This window comes from Falco punctatus (genome assembly GCF_963210335.1).
Source record: "Falco punctatus genome assembly, chromosome: 5".
NCBI lineage: Eukaryota > Metazoa > Chordata > Aves > Falconiformes > Falconidae > Falco > Falco punctatus.
In genome coordinates this window covers 81,241,757-81,259,096 of record NC_137584.1, presented here as the reverse complement: position 1 = coordinate 81,259,096, position 17,340 = coordinate 81,241,757, and the positions used below count along the sequence as shown (strand labels likewise).

The 17,340-nt window shown below is 45.4% G+C and overlaps 1 long non-coding RNA gene across 1 annotated transcript in view; it reads left to right on the top strand.

The window, feature by feature from the left end:
* Positions 1–2,359: 2,359 nt before the first annotated feature.
* LOC308064419 overlaps positions 2,360–17,340 on the top strand; it is a 45,986-nt gene continuing 31,005 nt past the window's right edge. Inside the window, exon 1 of the long non-coding RNA XR_013928369.1 lies at positions 2,360–12,896. This is a non-coding gene — a long non-coding RNA (uncharacterized lncRNA). The remainder of the gene's footprint in view (positions 12,897–17,340) is intronic.

Here is a 17,340-nt window from a genome sequence, read left to right as displayed (position 1 = left end):
CTGGGGGATAGGTTTCAGTGACTGACAGCCCACAGCGATGCTTAGGCCTCATCCTCCCAGCTGCACAGAGAAGTGAAACTGCACACAGAAGCAGTTTCTGTTTTAATTTGCAGCAGCAGGGATTTGTGTGTGTGTGTGCATGTGTGTATGTTTGCGGGTTTTTTTCAGGTTTATCAGTTCCAAATAGAAGAGATAGGTTGTGTGCACAACATTTCCCTTGCATCAGCACCAACACCACTTTTGCAGTCTATGAGCAATTAATGTACTGTGATTTTTTAACTCTTTTCTTACTGGTAAGCTGCTCTGAAAACTCACCAAGCCAAGTGCAAAATCCATTAACGTGTATGTACCTTGAGTACAGAATATGAACAAAAGGGCAGGTTTTACTCACCTATTTAAAGGAAAGAAAAGCATTTGCCAAAATTAATGGATGTATGCAATTACACAAGACTACCGTATATGAGAAAATCTGGAGTTATTTAGCAATAATGTCTTTCTTGGCACAGTATATATGGCTAGAAATAAAGTACTAGTGGATGCTGCTGCTCTGCAGTTTACTACAATGAATTTTCATTTTGGGCAGAACCGGCTACACTTCTTGTTCTGAATAGTCCAAGATATTTCAGTATTTCTGGAATTTTCCACATCCATTTTCTGTGAAAAAGCTGGGAGTTTCAACATATTTTCCATTACCTGGTGTTCTTTTTCTTTTTAATGCAATATAAATTCTGAATTTCCTGGATTCTAAATATCTGTCTGCTGTAAGGCATTATCCATCAGATTACAGATGTGTATATCTAACCTGAACAGTAAATTAAGTGAGGGGATTGATTGGATTAACAGCTGTTCATTAGACTTGCTTTTCTCATTTTAAACTAACATCTGCGTTTTCTTATTTAAGATTTTATAATACCATAAACAGCACAGGGTAATTTATTACCATGAAGAAGTTTTAGGTGGATGGATTACAATTAATTGGGAGCTGCCTCTGGAGCCCTTTTGAGACTTTTTATTTTAGGTTGAACTATCTGATTAAACAGTCATCAAAGTGAGAGCCAAGGATTCAGATTCATTAAAAAAAAGCCAAAAATGCCTCAGAAATGAAGTCTGTGGAGAGGCAGAAATTTACTTGTGGAGGTGCCTCGCAGGCTTTCGTTATGTACGGGCATGGCATGAGGATGCATCAGGCAGAGGTAGCTCTGATCAAACGAGCTTCAGCCCTGGGAAAAATCCAGCCACATGAGTAAACCGTATTAGCTTTAGCAAAGCAACTGGCTGTGAGGGCAGCGTATGTGTGAATGCATCCCGAAGGTGCATCCCATGACAGCATGGAGAGAGGGAATGTGAGGCTTAACATTTTCAGGGAATGAGGAATTTGATCTGAAGATGGGTATTTAAGGTGAAATACTCTTTCAGCAGTTAGGGTTAAGGGCAGCGGCCAGCCTTAACACAGTCCCAACCCTTCAGTCCATGATCAGGTTTCTCACTCTCTGTGATCTCTATGCTTCATGCAGGAAGCCTTCCCTTCCCTGCACTGTGGAATGCAAACTCTTCCCACTCAAGATAATTTTGTCAGGGTAACAGCCATCAGTACTGCCCAGCCAAACACCTCAGGGCTCCCTATAGCACCTCCTGATCGTGTAATATAGGACTGACGTATTATAGAAAGCTGCTGATGAGCCCAGGGACTTGCATATGCTCAGAGCTCAGCTTCCCACAATACCATTTTCTCTGCATTCATTTATCCCTTAATTAGTGTGATGCCACATGAAAGCCCATACTCTCCCACATTTTCTCTCCTCATTGAAGATGTTCCCGATGCATTTAAGTCCTTCTTACAAACAGCACAGAAATGCTTGTTTGCATTTGCTCACCTTGAATGTTATAAACATGAACAAGGGATGCCAGTCTGAAGCCAGGGCAACAAAGGAGCAGGAATGGATGCTGCAGCAAAAAAAAGCCTTTAGGCTCACAAATATGTGTCACTTATTTGAACCTGATGGCTTCTAACTTTCTGAAGCCATCAAACACTAAGTTCATATTATTAAGCAGGTCTGGCTACAGAAATAGTGTATGTATATGAGGTTCTTCATGATATTATGCATGGTGATGCATATTGTGGTGGTCAGAGTGCATGATTATGTTCACTGGAATCACCAGAAAATGCAAAGGACATCAGGAAAGAGGCAAAATATGTTAGCAGAAGGTACAATGTGGGCAGAGGATAGAATCATAGAACCATTTAGGTTAGAAAAGACATTTAAGATCATCAAGTCCAACCATTAACCCAGCCCTGCCAAGTCCAGCACTAAACCATGTCCCCCAGCACCACGTCTACATCTCTTTTAAATACCTCCAGGGATGGGGACACAACCACTCCCCTGCACAGCCTGTCCCAACGCTTCACCACCCTTCCCTTGAAGAAATTTTCCCGATACCCAACCTAAACCTCCCCTGGCGCAACGTGAGGCCGTTTCCTCTCGTCCTGTCGCTCGTTATCTGGGAGAAGAGACCGACCCCCGCTGCCTACGGCCCCTGTCAGGTGGCTGCGGAGAGCGATCAGGTCCCCCTGAGCCCCCTCCTCTCCAGGCCAACCCCCCCAGGTCCCTCAGCCGCCCCTCACAAGGCTGGTGCCCCAGCCCCTGCCCCAGCCCCCTGCCCGGCTCTGGACACGCTCCAGCCCCTCCACGTCCCCCTGCAGTGAGGGGCCCAAAGCTGAACACAGGGGTCCAGGGGCGGCCTCACCAGTGCCCAGCGCAGGGGGACGGGCACTGCCCTGGTCCTGCTGGCCACGCTGTGTCTGCTACAAGCCAGGATGCTGTTGGCCGCCTTGGCCACCTGGGCACACTGCTGGCTCCTGTTCAGATGCCCATCAACCAGCACCCCCAGGCCCTTTCCCACCAGGCAGCTTCCCAGCCCCCTGCCCCAGTCTGTAGGGCTGTGTGGGGTTGCTGTGACCCAAGCGCAGGACCCAAGTAGCATGCATAGCCCCTCATGGGCATCTGAAACTGAGCAGCACTTACCTGTGCAGGTGCTACTGTGTCCAGTTGTTTACAGATCTGTATCTTCTGCTTGAAGAGTTTTATCTCTTTTGATGCTAAACTTACAGTAAGCTTACGGAACTGCTTTGTCTCTGCTTATCTGCTTTCTGCTCCTTTTCTTTTTCCTCAGTTTTTTTATCTGAAAAAATCCTGCTTTTTGCTAAGAAAACATAAGGCACTTGTTAAGTTTTCAGAAATAGCACAAAGGGATCTGTGAGTACTTTAGCCAGGTTTTGCTATGTAGTTGAAACAGAGGCCATGTTAAGGTCAGGATTTGCAGGAGAAGTGCTGCAGAATGCTATCCCCGCTTCCATGAAGCAAGTGAATGAGTCAAGAGTGTCAAAAAATTAAATGAGGAGCAGCCAGAACAAGGACCTGCATAGCATGAAGACTGACACATGGCTACCACAGCCCATTACCACCAAAGGAAGGAAGGGTCTCAGGAGACGTGAGATTCCTAGATCACTGTATGGCTTGGGTATTAACAGGAACAGGAACCACAGAAGTGGACAATGGCCAGTGAAGACTGAACAGTGGCAGCAATGCCAGCCCAAAAAATGTGCATGTACTTTCCCTTTGCTCTGCGTTTGAAGGACCTTGAGACTGAAGCATCTTTGTCAGGCAGAGCAAACAAGAACTAGCAGCAGCAGTGGAGTTTCCCTCCCCTTTCCTTGTTGTGACTACTGGAAGATGGTAGGATCCCTGCTTGGAAAGATGTGAAGCTCTTGTTTGCTGGGCAAATCACTTGGAATCTCCTGACTTTTCTTCTGAAGAGTGGCTCTTTGGTAGAGCTGGTGTTGACCTGGCCCAGAAACACTTCATATTCCTGGTGTTTCACAGCCTCTGCTGCTCTTCTGAAGCCTTTCCATTCCTCCCATTCAAGGGCAATGGGTTTGCACAACTCTCCCCAGAGGCTGGGGACTCTCAGCACCTCTGTCCCAGCCCAGCAGAAGCACGAGGTTTCCAAGCATGCTCCTCCTGTTGGGATGCCACCACCCGGTTACTCACCTCTGTGGACAAGAAGTGGCAAAAGCGCTTCCAAAAGAGAGGCTGTGGTGCTAGTCTGAGTTTCAGTTATCTCGACCTTGCCCACTGAAGCTCACAGCCAAGGCCAGAGCAGACACTGGGGTACCACACAGCATCACAGGGGTAGGAGAAAAGCTATGCCCTCACTGACTTTCTGTCACTACCTGGAGGAAGTGTGAGGGCTTGTGCCGTTGAAGAAGGTGGTGGTGCTCAGTCAAAACATGCCTTGAGTGTTACTGGCCCACAGCCACCTTATGTTATAAAGTTTCTATTGGCAAAACGTCTTACTGTGGGGGAGGCTGAAGGGGAGGCAAGCAGTGAGGTAAGGGGGCATGGGAGAGAAAGAAGGAGGAAGGACAGTGCTGGAGAGAAAAGAAAACAAAACAAAACCTGGGTAATCATCCAGACTGCAGGAAGGGAGAGAAAGGCAGCCTCAGAAGTAGAGTCCCACCAGTCTGCCTGGTGTCTTAGCTGCCATCTGAACCCACAGCTGGATCCCCTCTCCCCTCAGCAGAAGAGATCAGTTCCACCTCCATGCCAGCACTTTTCTGTAGGTCAGGAGAAAATAAGAATTAATTATTCGGCTGCCAAGCCCCGCCTGAGTTTGTTAGCTGCTGTGACTGCTGTGAGGCACAGAGGCAAGTGCTCAAGCCTGCTCCTGTTCCAGGGAAACTCCCACTGCAGAGATGACCCAAGCCTACATGATGCATAAGCTTCGAGGAAGCCCAGTGGATCTCCCTGATGAGTAATTTTGTTCATTTGTTTGTACAGATGTTAGCAAACACCTTAAAACCTCAGTGTGGGATCTCTGGTTGCTGCACTGTCTGGTTTGAGAGGCTTCCCACTTGCATGTAAATTTGGTTGTTTGCTTCTGGTTTTCTGTAACCATCCTTTCAGCTCATTCCACATCTACAACAAACAACCAGCACTAGACAAGTGAAAGTTAAGCTCCTAACAATGTTGTACAGCTTGTTGGGAATGTATTGCCCCACAGGAATTTGACATGCCATTTTAGAATCCTAATGTTGAAATGCAGGAATTCTCCCATTCTAAATCTCATCTGACTCATTTTGATAGTGCCCGCAATCTAAACGACCAAAGAATGTTATTCATCCCACAGCACAGACAGTGTTCCTACTGCTTGTGTGAAAAGACTTTGCAGTGCTGACCAAAACCGAAGCAGCTGCCTTAGCTTTTGCTTATGGCCCAATCACCAGAGGTGGAGCAAGACCATTGGGGTGCACCTTCAGAAGAAGTGGCCACACTGCACGAGAAGCAGATGTCTTCAGCTCATACAGGCACACAGCAGAACAGGCAGGACCAACTCTTTAGTCAAAGCGGGCAATCTTGTTTTACTCATCAGAAGATGGACCACAAATTTATCCCATGACGCTGTTTCTTGCTTAGGTTATTGAATCGTGGTGTCTACATACTCTAGTGAACAGTGGATTAAAATGTAGAAGATCAATAAATACAGTGATTTCAACTGACATGGAGTCCTAGATAGTGTTTAAAGGCTTTTGAAGAACAAACATCTATATATTGAAAGAAATACTGGGCAAGAAAAACAAGGGGTTTACTGTTACTAAATGGACTCAAACTGTTGCTTCTGTCTTTGCAGCAAATGATGGGAACTGTGAAATTAATTTAAAAGACAGTATTTCCCCTGTCTGGATTAAAGTTGCACTATCTCTGCCAACTTCCCTCATCAGCTTTTTGAGAAGCAAGGAATTTCTTGTTAATCAAACCCTAGAGGAGTGAGTTTCCAAGAACCACATATGCAATTATTTTAAGCATGCTACACTGCATATCGTAGCCCCCAGCCAACTCGTGTGCGTATCTAAATGCCATTTTCTGTCCCTCCTGCATAAACCAGGCCTGGCCAGGCAGAAGCAGGAGGGAAGGGGTGCTGTTAAAGCTATCTCGCTCAGTCCATCCATATGAGAACAGCCACTGACACAGGTGCTGGTGGTGGAGGGGAGGCAGCCACAAGGTTGGCCTGCAAGACACAGGGCTCACAGAAGGAATTTGATTTTGCAAATGGTGGTCTGGGCCATTATGTCTTTCTCTGTTCACCATCCTGGAGACCCTTGAGAGCTCACGGGGAGCAGCTGTGGGGCTGCAGCCTTGCTGTGATGCACGCAGACACTGGTGCAAGCTGGTGACATGGGGAAGGAACAGGCAGAGCTGTGGCTCAGCACCAGCCATGCTTGGCAGCACTTTGGAGAGCTGCAAGGAAGCAGGCAAAAGCCCCTGGAGAGTCCCCACGCCTAATGTCCCTCTAGGGCAGCAGTCCTGCTGTGAGCCACTGGGGTACGCAGGATTCTGATGCCAGGGCAATGGTCTGCTACACACTGGAGGCAATCCCATTAGCCATGAGCAGCACGACACAGCTAAAGTTTAGCTGTCCTAACGCCCCTTTTCTAGATGTTCAGTACTATAGGTGCTTTGCCACTCTGGTCCCACTCATGCCCCACCTTAACACTATTTGCACAGTACCCTATGTTTCACTGGAGCGCCTGTGCCTGCTTATGCGCCCACCCATGCTTGCAGCTGGCTCCCCCGAAGCCAGCCTTGCTTTCACCTCCTCAAAGCACAGTTCCATCTCCTGCTACCGCCAGCCCCTAAGTGAATGTACTAGAGCCGAACTCTACTTCTTTGGAGGGTCCTCCTGTTCCATGATGACTATGGGAGCAGCAGCCTCTTCTGTGTGCCTCACGCCCCACAAATGTTGTCCTTTTCCTCTTCAAAAACAGATATTTTTTTTCTCCCAAAGTCTTCCTTTATTCTCTTTACTACTATTTATTCACTCAGCCTTTGTTTGGAGGAGGAGATGGTAAAGGAATACTACTGCATTTGAAAGTCTGTGCAGTGTTATGAACTAGACCCAAAGCATACGAGAAATGCCCTTTTCACTTCCCATAATTATGTGAGATCTCCACTAAATTTTTTTAGGAAGCATTTAGTACTTCCCATTTTAGTGTTTTAGACTGGTACCTTCAGCACCACTTAACTAGAAAAAAAAAGTAAACCAATCTCTATGGGAACCATCTTTCTCTGCCTTGTTCCTCCTATCTCCTTGAGTTTCTACACCATACAAGTCTTCCTTGCTATGCTTCAGATACCACACACCAATTCACCTCCACCATGTCTCAGACAGAAGGACAGACTCTGAAAGCTAAGTTTTAAACTTAAATACTCTCTTAAGCAGAGGCAAAGTTGCTGCTCTGTTTTTTCTAGGAATTTTAGTTAAATGTGATTGTGTGTTTATATTTCCTGTGTTGTTGTTATGCAAAACTTCAGCAGAAAAGTTTTGTTCTTCTTTTTGTCTATTTTCAAGTCAATTCCAGTGTCTAGATTGATGAAAAATCTGAATTGATTCAAATAAGATTGACTTGAGTTGAGATCAAGATTATAAACAACATAGACTGTTTCATCTCTGAAGGGACAAAAGGAGTTTTTGCTTACCTTAGCACCAGTCCAGTCTACAGAAGAAAGATAATTTGGTTTTGGTTTGGGTTTTTTATTTAATTATCTTGCTGCTTCTCTGTTCTGGGTGTTGTTGTAACTCTTGTGGTCCAGACTATAGGGAAGCACAAAATCCCTTCACCTTTTCCAGTCAGTCAGTCACTCACCATTACTGCTTTTCTGCACAAGGTGCTTTATGAGATGTTGTGCACATAAGGCACTGTACACATCAGCAGTGTGTAAATCAGCAGACACATCTGACCATTAGCTTGATAAAACCCTTCAAAAGAACAGTGTATAGCATTTAAATGAAACTGTGCTGCAATAGAGCAGTTACAGCAAGAAATGGCTGCCTTTTGGCCTTGTATCTGTATGTGTTTGTATACATCACCAGTTCCAGCTGCTGAAGTGAGTAGCGATAAAAGATTTATTTTGAGACAGTACATTACCTTGAATAACATCACAGTCCTGGGTACCAGTGACAAATGAATAATGGAAGTACTTTTCCTGCCAATAGCCTGTATATTTGTCTATTGCAGCTCCTGCTAACAAGTTTCTGAACTAACATTTGCATATCTAGGGCATGAATTTGCATAAAGTATGAATAGATATTATTGACTATGGGTTATTTTGTAGATGCAATACGTTTTTATAGTTTTATTTCTTAAATTGTATTCTTCAGAAACCAGAAAGCAAGCAAGCAGTGTTTCATTTGATTTTTGAACTGCTGAATGCAAAGTGGCAAAGCTGATCAGTCCTGTAACTCCACAGTAAAAATTCTTTTGAGTTTATAACTTAATATCCTTATACAAGTGGGCTTGCCCCTGCAAACTGGCAGCTAACTTGCACACAAGAAGGAAGTAACTGCTGTTTCAGAGAGGCTAAATTTACAGGTTTGTGCCGGTAAACTTTTGTATCAATCCTTTATCACCCAGCTGATTCACTAAATGAAGACCAAAAGGCAAATGGCTGTTTAATTAAAGACCAGTTATATATATTCTGGGGTGCTGTAGGAGTTTAACCTCCCTACCACTACTGGCCAGTGTCTGCAGTATCTGCATCGTCTGCCACATAACCTGGCTGTGGCTGTATGATGGAGATGGGGGCTACATCCCTTCCTGAAACCTGGATCATAAGGTGGAGGCAGAAGAAAAAAGATTAAGACCAAACTGGCCTATTTCCCATCTTTTTCTGAAGAGATTAATGCCTTGGAGGAAAGAAGGAACAAGCGGTCCTTACTTGAGGGGACAGACCTTGGCAAGGCCAAAGAACAGGTTTGGGAAGCCACTGTGTGCCCATTCCCCATCCTGTGCAATCTGCACAAGAGCTGCCTGCGCTTCAGTCATTGATAATTGAGACAGACAGAGACAGGATTTTTAGAAATGAGTCTGACATACCACATTCCCTTGGCGATGACCAGTGCCAAGTCACATTGACTTCTGCTGTTTCCCTCCCACTCTGGACCTTATCCCAAGGTTATCTCAAGGTCGGAAGGGACCATGGTCCTCACTTCTCCTAGCCTGAAGAGCTGAACTCTGTTTATGTTTGTTTGTGAAATGACTTCCTCCCTGATTATAGCTGTCCTTTTGGAAGGATGCCATATCTCTTTTCATTGAAAATTATTGGCTAAAAATAACCATATTGTTTGGGCTTCTGCATTTATTGCTAGCTGTCAGTTGGTGTTGTACATCCCTCGATGACTTCACCTCTGACTTCCAAACCTGCAACGCTGCCTTTCTGCTTCCTTCCCCTTGGCTATCAGCTTCTATTTTCTGTCCATTTCAAGCACCCTCTGTCCCTTTCCCAAAGTCCACCCTGAGGCCCCATCCTTTTCACCCCTCCAGCCAAATCCCAAATCAGACCAGAAGCAGCTCCACAGGAGAAAGGCCACAGGCCACCCCACAGGGGGGAGTGAGCAAGTGGCTGTCACTGAGCAGAAATCTTACCCTGCATGGTCAGGCAGTGCTATGGTCTGGTGAGAAGAAGCTGCATGAAAATTTGTGTTAAAATCTCATCCTAACCAAAGCTTCCTCCAGTGCACAAGTCTTGACTCCTTTCAAAAGCTTTTATTACACATTTCTTCATTACTGGGAGGGTTGCTAGGTCAGGAGATCATGAGATGTCTGCTTGCCTGGATCTGCAGAGCTTTCCAGGCTGCTGTGCAGCTGTACCGTGTCATTCACATCCCCTGGATTTTTTTTCTGTATAGATTTTGATTACACATAAAACAGCACACTATTTAAAAGAAAAACACTGATGAAAAAAGAAATAAGAGCATCAATGGAGCTGACTGCACTGCACATTGATTTCAAAATCAGATTTTATAGGACAGCAGATTTGTGCAAGTCTCTTACTCCAATTAGACTTCCAGTTACAGCGAGCATTGTCAGCTGAAAAGAAATGTGTTAACAGTTCAGCAAATGCTGAACCACAGTGGACACCTTATAACTAGCTTATGTCATTCCAGTGTGCATAAATTGGCTGTTGTCATTTTCCCTGTAGTGATGGGTGACATAATACGCTAATGTCAAGACGCAACCGTAAGAGAGTCCAACTGAGAAGAACACAGTCTTAGTAAGTGTTAGGTTTGAGGAGGGATTTATAAAACTGCTGCAGCAAATTAATTCACAATCTTCATTTAATCATTGTGCATAGAGAAAAGCATGTCACCAAGTATAGCAATGCCTCAGCCTCCAGAGCCCTGCCTGACAGCAGAGAATCACCCAGTCTGCAGGCCAGTGCTATGTATTAGTCATCAGGCGCCTTCATATTTGAACTCTAGATCTATGCTGCCTTTTTTAACAGTGGAGAGGAATAGTAACTGAAAATGAACAATGCTGAATGCATTTTCATCTGCCTGGCACCCAAGACCTCAGCCCAACTGCAAACTGTATATTTGCTGCATAAATGAGCTCAATTAATAGTCCCACCCAGAGCAAAGGAGTGATGCTTCATATCTGTCTTAGGCCTTCAACACAGTCACAGAAGCACAGAATCACAGTCATCAGGGTTGGAAGGGACCTTTGGAGATCATCTAGTCCAACTCCTTGCTAAAGCAGGTTCTCCTAGAGCAGTTGGCACAGACTCGCTTCCAGGCAGGTCCTGAATGTCTCCAGGGGAGACTCCACAGCCTCTCTGGGCAGCCTCTCCAGTGCTCTGGCACCCTCAAGGTAAAGAAGTTTTCCTTATATTCAGAAGGAACTTCTTGTGTTTCAGCTTGTTCCTGTTACTCCTTGTCCTGAGCACTACTAAAAAGAGCCTGGACCCCATTCTCTTGATGCTCTCCCTTGAGATCTTTGTAGACATTGGTAAGATCCCCCTCAGCCTTCTCCTCTCCAGGCTGAACAGGCCCAGCTCCCTCAGCCTCTCCTCAGACGGGAGATGCTCCAGCCCCCTCATCACCTCCATAGCCCTCCGCCGGACCCTGCCCAGCAGTTCCCTGTCTTTGTTGTAAGATTTCCTTTTGCAGGGAACTAAGGCACAGAGCAACTATGTACCAAGATCTTGTTTGAGCTGAGGCAAGCTTGTGCTGGTAAGAAAAGGAGCAGAGTTTATGTTCAGACCATCTTCCTTAGGTCTCTGATCTAAACCCTAACCTCACTCACTAGCAACAGAGGGAAGTTAATGTCTGATGTCTCTGATTGCCCTGTGTAAAAGATGGGGCAAAGAACTTTTCCTCCCGTGAGGAGACTGCTTTTGTCCAAAGAGCCCTGTTATGCTGTGGCAGTGTGACCTGGCCTATCCTATTCCCTGGTGAAGGATGGGACAGCTCTGCCATCTGCCCTGGAGAAGCTGGCTCACCTGGGCACGGGGCGGCCAAGGGCTGCTGCAGCCCAGCTACCCGGGTCCCCTCCTCACAGGTCACTATGCCACGTAAGCTTAGTCACATCCTAAACCACATTTTAAAGCAGCTCAGTCTTTGGTCTTCCTATTTTTAAAAGTTCCCCACAGAATTTCGCTTCTCTGATTTCACAAAAACCTTCTCGTTACCCAACCAAACATATCGCTAACCGGGAAATGCTTGTCGTGACCAGAGATGGCCAGGCTCATGTGGTTCCCCTGCCTGCTGCCTCCTCTTACGCTGCCAGATGCAGAGCACTGGGCTAAGGGGACCTTACTTTGTGCAAAATGCCATGGATTGCTGGGAAAGAGCTGATAACAGTGCTGTGATGCCCTACAACAGGACTGCTCACAGACCTCTGGAAAAGGGAGCCTGCCCCTTTGCCAAGACTAAGCTGGTGAACCGGCACGGCTGGCCCCTGGGTCCTCCTTCCCCAGCCTGGTCATGAGGTCCTGCAGGCCAGCGGGGTACGTAGCAGGGACACCCTGGAGGCTGGGACAGCCTGTGACGTGTTCTGGAGAGGACAAGGGAAAGCTCTTTGCACCCTTATCTTCTTTGAACATGCATTCAGGGATCTGGCTATAAAGCTGCAGATCTGTGTATCTGTTAACACATCTGAGGAGAAGAAAAAGATACATTAAACTCCCATTAAACTGACAAAACAGCAGAGGGTCTGCCTCTGCTGAGAGCCTGGAACAAAAAATGAAGCTACTCTATCCTCTGTGCAAACAGTAAAACAACGGGCAGGATCCTGATCCCCTCTCCCCATCTTTTACCCAGGGCTGCCTCTGGGAAGCTCCACCATGCTGCTGCTGCAAGTTTACTTCAAGGCAACGAAGATCTGCATGAGATCCAGGGTGGTTTTAAAGGCTTAAAATAGGCCACAACTTGGCGAAAAATCTAAATTAAAAATCTGTTTCCAAGGTTTTGGCCAGCAGCTCCCGCCGTCACGGCGGCGGGCTGGAAAGCCGGGTGTGCAGCTGTGTATGGCTTCCCACGTCCAGGGCTGGAACATTTTAATTGGGGAAGTGTGGAGAAATCTAAAAGGCCAGGAACCCATTAAGAAAGAGGAAGGCTTGAAGATTCTGGGAGGGTCTGGGGGTTTGCTTTTACAGAAGCAGAGCAGTGGGCTGCTGAGCCATCCCAGCCCTGTTGTTAATCAAAGGAAGCATCCTGAGAAAAAAAGCCCCGCAGTAACCATTTTATTTGTTGCAGGGGTGTCCCTTTTAAAACATATATAAATAGAGTGAATGATGTATAATGCCTGCCTAAGTATTTATGTGCTTATTTCCTAAGTACTTAGTTGTTTCCTTGATCCTTGCCAGTGTTGTGCCTATAGCTCAGCTCTGTCGGCACCAATTAAGTTTTACCCGCTTCCCAGAGCAGTGAATTTGCCCTGCTTGTTTTTCCCATCCTTTCCCAGATGCTGCCCTTGAACAGACTCTTTCAAGCAAATATTGCAGGCTTCAGTATCGTATCGGCTGACTTCAGCTAGAAGAAAAGACTGAAAGCATGTTATGGTAAGGGAGCAAAGTACATGGAGGGACCAAATTCTGAGCAACTAGGTTAGGTTTGCTTTTAGTTCTGAATTCAGCTGCTGCGTTTCAGACCTAGAAAAGGTGTTATATGCTAGAAACCTTGTCTAATCTTTTCCAGCCATGCCATTTAGTCTAATAAAAGACAGCCTGGGGGGGAAAGGTCTCAGAGTTAGTGAGAGGAGTGAGGTACCCAGCTCCCACAGCTCCTAAATGCCCCTTCGCCGTGGCAGGGTGGCTTTCAGAAAAAACTCAGGGGAAGACATGAGCACAAAACAGGGGTGCTTATGTGTGAAGGCAGATCTTAAAAAACACCTTGGCTTACCCATGTCCTTATACTACCACGGTTATAGCAAGACTGTCACTGATATATTTCAGTCATGTCATCCACTTGCCATTATTCCTATGAAAAAGAAAGAGAGGACTCATGTTTCCACTGCATGGCTGCAGCGTGTGCGATTAGAAATAGCTGTGTATGTATCAGTGGAAATTTCCAAGGGCAATACACAAGGTGCTTCCTCTTTTTCTTCATAACAGACGATTCTCTAGCAGCTTCCAGGCACAAAGATCTGTGTGAAAATCAAAACAGGTTTTAACTCTTGTATGCTTTTCTTTTAATATTCTCCATAAAAGCAAAAAAGAATCACAAAAAATCTTCAGTAGAACATAATCCTTATAGCATACGAGGACAGTCCTTTAAAAGTGCAGAACTGTTACAGTTAATCTGCTTGTACAAGAGGAATCCTTGAAAAGCAATAAAAGTCTGTAGAATGAGCACAAGTGTTGAAAAGTAGATCAGTTCAAAACCTATGATTTGTTTCCTGGAGAATTTCATCCATGTCAGTCCAAAAATGCACAGGCATGCACATGCATACACACACCCACAAATCTAAATGCTTTTGTTAGAATATTTTTATGACTGAGTATTTTTCAACAGAAATATTCTGAACTGCTCCACCAAAAGTCTCTTTTTAATCAAAGGAAATTGTGGAGACCCTCGACAGTATGAAATGTGTTTGCAACAATCCTTTATTATTAACTCCTGATGGTGCATCTGTTTCATCCTATTCAATAAAGCCTTTTATAGATTTTGATTCTTTCCTTTCTTGCAGCAGGCTGACACTTCTTGCTGTAGGCTCTGGACGTGTACCCTTTTGTTTCCTTGTCCTTCCATGTGCTGTTGCTGTCTTGGAGCCTTCCATCCAGGGATTACTCTTGTTCCCTGCTGCTGTTTTGGTGAAGATCAGACAACCTGGAGGTTTTTTCTTAACTTTGCCCTTGACTTGGTTTATGACTTTAGAAATGTCTCTAGTATTTCACTTTCTACAACAGCCCACTTTCATAAAACTTGTGAAGGCTAGTGGGGTTTTCAGCAGTCACACCTCACACCTCAGACGTATATCTGACTGCCTTCCATCTATCCTTTAACATAACACTTGTTTTCAGCCTTCCACCACTCAATATCACCTATTTATTTTTCTGTTTTCACATTATTATCTTTTCATTAGCTTTAAAAACTGCTCAGGAGATGAACCATTCAAATAATTCTTCCTTGTTGTCTAACACCTTTGGAGGCCTCTATGTTACCATTGCAACCTATAGATACCGGCCTTGAGATAAACTGCAACTACTTCCCCTGTCCGTATGTGGGAAAACCCAAGTTTCAACCACTGAAGGTCCAGAATACGCATAGGGTGGATTCTCAGGTGATCATGGTGATAAACCCCATGTTTAAAAGGAACTTTAGCCCCATTCCTGAAAAATCTTGAACGTCTAAGGGCTCCACCCTTACCAGTGGGTCTTCCTCCAGGAGGGCAAATTTCCTGCAGAAAATACACGTGAACTCCCTTTTTGCTTGCTGCTTCACTGCTAAAGGTTATGAACCTGCTAATTACTCTGGGGAAAAAACCACGGCCGCACTGTTTGCATAAGGGCAGATCTTGCTGATACAGAACAGCTCCCACTCAGTCCAGCCTTCTTTAATATTGTGAGACAATCATTCGGACACAGCAGAGGTGTCTGAGCCTGATACCCATAGCTAAACACAAGTATTGATCCGGAACAGCCTTACTGTGCCATCTGGGTTGCAACGAATTCTGGGGACTTGGCTGGGTCTCTTAGTCAGACCAACCGTAGTTGTCCTTCCCCCACCTGGGCTACTGTCCAGGCATCCCATGCAGACTTCTGGCATAGACACAGGCATGCTGAGCTGTCAACTTTCAACATAATCATGAATCATTACTGTAACTGAAGGCACCATTCCTACTGTGAGCTGCAGTAAAGGCCTTTGCTACCAGAAAGGAGATTAGCTCATATTTACCCAGTTCACAGACAGCTACATCATTTGAATGATGCTCAATATCTCCACTGAAGAAGGTTATGTGCAACTCAAAAGAGCCGTTCACAAAGCATTTGCAAAACAGTTCCAAGAGATTGCTATAAATCTTATGTCTTGCCTAGACAGATTTGTGTTTGAGATGCTTCAGCCTGGTTTGATAGAAATGGCTGTCAAGATCACAGCCAAACTGGCTGTTAAAAACTGCTTTTGGCAAACTCCGTTCCCTGCCACTGAACTCCAGCCTCCCAGAGGCAGTGTTGCTACCCTTTGCTAGGAAAACTGCTTCTTCCTGGTCCATCACTAAATCTCTGGCCTGGGAGTCTCTAGGCTGACCACACCAAGAGAGTGGGAAATCATTTTCCCAGATCACTGCACCATGGCCCCTCTCCAGCTTCCACCCCAGCCCCTCCCCAGAAAGAGCTGTTCTTCTGGCGGTGCCCTTTGCGTCCAGGTGAGCAGTGGAAAAGTGACCATGCCTGCACATTGTAAAAAAAAAAAAAAAAAAGGTATTTTCCAGTGTTAACAACGCTGACATCAAGTGATGTATTGCCTTATAAATTGATCTTTTTGGTCTTTTTTTCACCTTTGTTCAATGGTGTATTTTATCCCTCAAACCCCATCTTACCTCAATAAATTGTTTCTCAGTAATTCTTCTAAGAGTCGTCAATGTCCTTCATAGATGACCTTCTAGAGGTCAGGAATAAGCCTCAAATTCAGTCAATGACTGTTTCTTCATAAGTCCAGTAATTCATGGCCTCGGTTCAGCCTTGGTTCCCTTCATTCCCTCCTCACCACTCCAGTGCAAGGTTGAGACCCAACTGCTTTGCACGTGCACTGCACAGAGATGCTGCTGATGGCTGTGAGTTGGACCTTGGGGAAGATGGAGATCACAGACCCGGAGGATGCACCGTCACCAGGGAGGCTCACATGTGGACCAGGGAGCTCTGACAATGTAATAAAGGGCTGAGACAGCCGAACAATGCAATTGTCTGTGCTAGGGAACTGTGTAGATATTGATGATAAAAAAACCTTCAAAGTCTGTGTTCTGGATATCTCTAGGAGCACTCCTGTCTCTCTGCAGCATTGGATGCCAGCCCTCCATGTTCAGACAGAAGGGGAAGTAAGGGTAGGATGTTTCTGACAGTGCAGTCTCAGACCCAAGTCACCCCCATTTGATATGTGTTGTGGCTGCTCTTAAAACGCATTTGTTTTTCAAGTACATTCCATTCAAACAGCTTTCTGAAATTAAAATATCTACCCAGAGGTTGCAGCTCAGCCTGGTGCACACCCCTTGCACAGAGAGGCTGCAGTTCTGTGTCTGTGCACGTCCATCCATGCCTCTCCCGTGTAAATGTGTCCTTCTTGCTCTGACCCCAGGGTTTAGCTGCAACAGCACCAGGCAATCTTTTCTGCTCAGGTTCACAAAGAAGCAGTGCTTAAGTATTCCTGTGAGCAGCTGATGAATTTGGGGGTGTCGCACGGTAAAAATGTTTGTGTTTTATAAAGAGCACAAAGAAGCCTTAAGGAATATCCTCGCAGGAATTTTTGCTGATGCAGTTTGTTTTGTTGCTTCCTAATTGGAAGGAGGCCTTGTTACCAGGATTTGTGCTCAATTGCACAGATTGTTTACCTGCTGTGAGCGAGCCGCAGCTCTCTTATTTTAAGTCAGAGCTGCTAATACCATTATTTTCTGAGGACACAGCCAACAAAAATATCAAAGTTGCCTGAGGTTAACATGATGGTACCTCCCCTCAGCTTTGGCCTCCAGCTATAAGAAGCTTTGTGGTTACTCAGGGAAAATCTCCCAGTTCTTGAGAGTTTAAATTTCAGCTTAAGTGGATGTAAAGGAAAATATATTTATGCTACTTAAGGGTTGTTTCAAGAACTATGATGGTTTCAAGAGTAGAGTCCCATTCTTGCTTCCCAAGCCCTTCTGAGAACTTCTGCCTAAACCCCAGGTGACTTCATCTGAGAAGCAGTTGCAAAGAGCCTGGGAGACACCAGCCAGTACACAGCAGTATCGATAACTGGGACTGGCAAAAACGGGATTCTGTTTCTGGACGTTCCCCAATATCTTCAGCAGGGTACAGT